The sequence below is a fragment of the Erithacus rubecula genome (genome assembly GCF_903797595.1).
Source record: "Erithacus rubecula genome assembly, chromosome: 5".
In the NCBI taxonomy this organism is placed as follows: Eukaryota; Metazoa; Chordata; class Aves; order Passeriformes; family Muscicapidae; genus Erithacus; species Erithacus rubecula.
In genome coordinates, this window is record NC_136687.1 from 55,687,408 (window position 1) to 55,693,407 (window position 6,000).

Consider the following 6,000-nt stretch of genomic DNA (forward strand, 5'->3'; position numbering starts at 1 on the left):
TAAGACCAATGGATCCATTCAGTCTGGTATTGTGTCTCTGACAGCAGGGAAAAAAATGGGGAGGAGGGGGTGTTCTGGCAACCGTTTTCATTTTTCCATCCCTGAAGGTCCACAGGGAATAATAAGCACACCTGGGTGCTCTTTTTTCCTGTGTTTCCCTCCACTTCTCTATCTACATATTATTTATATTCTGACCCTGGTACCCCTTCCCCCTTTTTTTAAGATATTGCACCTGGAGCTGTTATTGCACCTCAAACAGTAGGGTTTTTTTCCTTTTTTATTTTTGAACTTAGACCTTTCTCCCTGGGAAGTTTGTGGGGGTGGTGGCTAATGCCACACCCATAATAGAGAAGCCAGGGGGATAACAACAAAAGGAAAAGCTGTTGCAGACTGGCAACTATTGGCCATGCATTCATCAATATCAATATATTGATGTATCAATACTTCTGTCAATTCTTCCACTGCTCCAGCATTCACTTTTGCTGTAGAGGTTTTATAGGTTACGCTCCTGCACAATCATTCCAGCATCCCTTCATGTACATCCACAAAGCTGTCTAATTCCTTTCTGGGCTTTCTGATACTAGGAAGATTTAGCTAATCCATTACATCTGTGATTTTGTAAACCTTTATCACATCTCCCCTCACCCTTCTCTGCAAAATGAAGAATATCAGCTTTTTTCTCTCCTCACAAGGCTGTTGCTACATCATCAAAAGGTTTTTAACTGACCCTCCCTGTATCTTCTTTGCTTCTACTGCCTCCTTCCTGGGAGGTGGAAAATAGAACTGGCAGCATCAAATAGAGGGTGCACCACAGCTTTGTATGGTGACAGCATGTCACCTCTCATTTGTCCTCAGTACTTTCCTTGTGTTTGTTTTTTTGCTTGGGTTGGGTTGGGTTTTTGAGGTTGTTTTTGCTGCCAAAGCACCATGGGCTCATGATTTCAGAGAACTGAGAGCAATCACTCCAAGATCTCTTCCTGAATTCAAGATTTCAGCACCTCAGTTCTGAGTTCTACATCATGTAGGTAGGGATTAGATTATTTTTCATAAAATCACACTTATCTGCACTAAAACTTGTGATGCAAAATCTGTTAACATCATCTTCAACCCCAAAGATCCCAGTGCTAATTCTCTTCTCTAACTCTTTGATGAAATACTGAATGAAATTGGTCCTAGGACCAATTCCTTACTGCCAATTCCTTTCCATCCTGAAAAACTCCTATTAATCCCTACTCTTTCTTTGGTCCAGTTTTCTATACAAGGACCTTTCTTCAAGTCTAGCTTTGAACTCTGGAATAAATTTAGACAGTTGGACTTAGATGATGTAGGTTCCTTTCCGATGGGAACTATTCTATTCTATTCTATTCTATTCTATTCTATTCTATTCTATTCTATTCTATTCTATTCTATTCTATTCTATTCTATTCTATTCTATTCTATTCTATTCTATTCTATTCTATTCTATTCTATTCTATTCTATTCTATTCTATTCCTATTTCTATTCCTATTTCTATTTCTATTCTTATTCCATTCCATTCCATTCCTATACTTTGGAAAACCCAAATGTGTCCAACCAGTCCTCTTTGTCCATATTCTTACTGTCACCAATGTTTCAGCAGGCTGAAATGGCCACACTATCATATAATAAGAGAGAATATCTAATTTATACGCATTTTAAGCTCAGGGTCCCTCTCTCTTCCCCAAGTTACCTCTGAACTGTGGCGTCATCCTGTTCTTTACATCTCCATGTTTCTCCCATTTTATCTTTACAACTGAGGCACATCCCTCTTCTTCATCCCACTCCAGAATATTCTTCTAACCTACATAAACATCTAAACTTTATACTCTTCCTCTGATTCTTATTGTCACTATCAAAGAACTTCAGCTTACTGAAGCTGTATTTCCCCTTACAGAGGCCATCCTGATCCCTTCTCAACAAGTCAAATTTATCCATGTACTCACTAATCTTATCTATTATCACTATTATTACTACTACTACTACTTGAGATGGCATTCCACCATTATGCTAGGAATGAGGATAAGGTTCACCTGTCTGTAGCTCTCAGGATCTATCCAGAGCCTTTTGGCAGATGAAAGTTGGCAATTTTGCAGATGGCTGTAAACTCACCCTCCAATAGAGTGGCTCTTTGTTCTTGTATTCCACATCATGGCCAGCAGTCCTTCAATTTCATATTTGAGTTCCTCCAGGACTCCTGGGTGGATGTTGTTTTGTTCTGATGACTTACTGACCTCTGACTTGTCTGTTTGGATAAACATATCCCATATATTTACTTCAAATTGATCTATTTTCCTAACTTGCCTACTACAAAGAATGCATCAGAATAGGGAATGAGACAGTTTCTGCTGTAAAAAACAACCAAAAGAGTTCACACTTAGGTTCCTTCATCTGCTGCAGCCACTTCTACACCTTGGTCATCATTTGGTCCCACTAATCATCAGCTTCCTGCTTCGGGTGTATTCAGAAATTTCTCTACTCTCAGCTACAGCACTCTTTGCAAGGCCCTTTTCACATTCTTTTTAGCTTTCTTTATTTCTCCTTTGAAATTGGCCTGTCACTTTTATGGGCTTTCCTGTTCTCATTTGAGCAAACTTTCAATTTCTTAAAATCCTTAATTTTTTTTTTAAATGGACTACATCATTCTCATATTCAGCCACACAGGGGATTTTTGAACTGCCCTGTTTTCTCTTTGAATTGTGGCACAGTTTTTACCGATGCATCTAATAGAACTTTTAACAGCCTTTAGGTTTCTTTTAGATTTCTTGTTTTTCATTATTTGCAAGGGAGAACTGCTATAACTGAAATATGTAAAACCCCAGAAAATTCCAGCCTCAGTTCAGACAATTCATACTATTGAGTACATGATCACAGTGCAGCCCCAACACCTCTGGCAGCTCAAAAAGACATTCTTTATAATGGTCACTTTTATCTTGCTGGACACCAGGAATGATAAAAGGGTCCTGGATGAATCAGTAACTTGTAGGGATCCATGCAGCAGAGGAGAGAAATCCATCTAGTTAAAACAGAACAAAAACTACATCCAAAGAAAGATGGGGAATGGATTGGGAGAAATATGCCTGGATGTGAAACATGAGTGCAGGTCAGGCAGACTCTGGAAGGAGGCAGACAAACTGCTGCATCCCACTGCAAAAGCCAACAATCACATAATGGAAGATTATGATAAGGCAGGTATTTTTAAAGGGCTGAGATAAGGGTGTACTGCAGCACTGACACTGGCACTTCCCAATCCTGAAGGCTCCATTCCATTCCCTGATGGAACCTGCTGTTCACACAGCTCTGTGTGGAGCAGATGGAACAATTGTCCTGCTGAACCTGCTGACAGGAGCCAGGCCAGGCCAGGGGGAGGGACAGCTCTTGTTGAGCATCTGCCATTGGAAGAACTGGGCTGCACCTACTCTGAAGGTCTCACTCCCAGTCCAGAAGAGAAGTAAAAGTTTAAGGAACAATTAGGCTTCCTACCAAAGTTGGAGCATAACCAGTAGACTTAAAGCAGTCCTTGTAATTACACTGGAACTTGCAGTTTTGTTTGGGGCTTTTTTCCCCTACCTGTCTTGGGTTGGTTGTCACCTTCATTTACTTATCTTTAATTATTAATATAATTTTAAAATTAAGCAGCATTATGAATATAAATTGCCACTTTTTTTTTCTCTTTGAATATCTGTGTGGATATGACATTTTTACAGAGATGCTAAGTAATCTGTTGGAGGGTTTTCTTTTTTCTTTTTATTTTTGTGTCAGAAATGAATTAAAGTGAGAAACCTCCGGAGGTTAGTTGCATAATTTTGAGGATTCATACACATGCACATACTACACTTTGTAAGTTCTGCTATAAATTCAATGCATTCAAAAGTATGTAATGTTTCAGTGATGCATATTTTACTAACGTATAAATCTAAGGCAATGCACATTAAAATGGGATGTCTCCTTGGTGAAGACTTGAGAGAAATAAAGTAGCAGCAATGGCTCCTTGACCTTTCTTTCTTATTTAAAGATTAAATAGGGACTATATTGCTCTTTTGAAAGCTTTTTTGCATCTTTCCCAGTGGCATAAGAGGTCAGTACAATCACCAGGACCTGACATCCTTTCTACTGTTATGAAAAGTCCTTAATAATATGTATAGTTAATAAAAACTAATTGCATAATTCAACTGTAATCTCAGCCATGGTACTTGTCAGTGTGTCAAATCCATCCTTCATCATAGGAATTTCTGTGACATAAGTCCCCCCCAACAGTAAGAATGTGCACTTTTAAATATTCAGTAATTGTAGGTTCTTGTCTAAACCCAACAAAATTTGGCACACTGTAATAAAGTGAAAGGTCATTTCTCATTGCTGGTTCTCTGAAGGTGACATTTCTTTGGTTGAGCTTCCTGACTGTGTAATTCCTCCTTCTGTTTATTTTACCACTCTGGTACCTCATTAGCCATTCCAGAAAAGGGATTTCTTTGACTGTGGTTTGCACAGAGGACAGAACATATCAATATGCACTTAAAGAGTGTTAAAATGCAGACTATGTAAAAGCCAGTGTTTAGGGACAACTTGTAAATGTAACTTAATGAACCAACAGACCATAGCAGCTTCAAAGCACTGCAAATATAAGAACAGAATCAATACTGAGACTGAGGACTGTTGGTAGGTTGCTTTCATTCTTTTGCAAGAAACACAGTTGATTTCATTATGTCTAAATCCTTCTTCCCAGAGAGATTCCAAGTCTCAGCTCAACCATACCAGGACAGCCATTTCTGCAGCTCCTGACAACCTCTCCTACAGAAATAAAGTGGGGCCAGAGTCAAGCTGTACCTGCCAGGTCTGCTGAAAACTGCCTTGCTCTCCCATGGATTCACAAGAAGGAAACTAGATTTTTGATGGCTAGGGACAGCTTTGGGGTACCAGCACAAAAATTCCACAGCAGGAGTGCTGTTCTCCTGCTGCCCCATGAGCCAAACTCCTGGTACCCTCCTTTGTTTGCTTGAGTTGAAAGACAGAAGGGTGACTGTCTGCCACCACAAACTCTCCCCCAGCATCCAGCATTCCACTTGGTTTTCCCTGGCATTACCCTCAGATGGAGCCAGCTACATTTTACCTAAATTTACCTAAGTCCTTTTATTTTTCATTGGCAAATTTGAGCCCTCTTTTCCTTATAATGTACTTTTTTAGTTATTTTAAAAATTATTGTGTGTCACTTCAGCTTTTCTTTTTCTAGCTGAACCATGACAAAATTTCTTAGTCTCTCTTCAAAGGCCCAATTTTCCAGCTTTTTGGAATTTTTGTTGCTATCAACTAAACTGTTCCCAACACACTGAGGTAATTTTCAGACCTGGGCCCCACAACTGAGCACATCCTTACAAATGAGGCTTGTATGGCACTGTCAAATAGAAAAATTACCTTCCTTGTCTCTGCATACAATTCATTATCAAAACTTGTACAATGCTAAGCTTTTTAAGGACAATGTCTTGTTTTTAATTCATTGTTGGACTGTGGTATGGTTCAGTGTTTATTTTCATTTAATTTTATCCTATCCTATATTTTTTCTCAATTTCTTTCCGAGATTTGTCTAATAGTAACAAAATTATATCTTTAGTTCTCTCCATCAAGGATTTTTTTTCTTCTAATTTGACTCTCAGTTGTTGTCTCTTAGGTCTCCCACATGGCTAACACTTAATTTCTACATTAGTTTCAGCTCCTAACAAAGTGCAATGTCACAGATTGAGTCCTCAGTAAAAAACATTGAGAAGGAAAGGAAATTACTGTGGATGGAGAAGAAAAATCACTGTTATTTCCATTAAATTTTTTGTAAAATGAAAACTTTCATTACACTTCAAAACTGAGCAAGAGGAACAATTGAAAGGAAAAAATAAAGTGATACTTTCTTTTACTTATACTTACTTCTATTCTGAAAATCTACCATTTGATACTTTTTATACTGTCTGGGGAGAAAAAGCTGAAAAACAAAAGCAAAA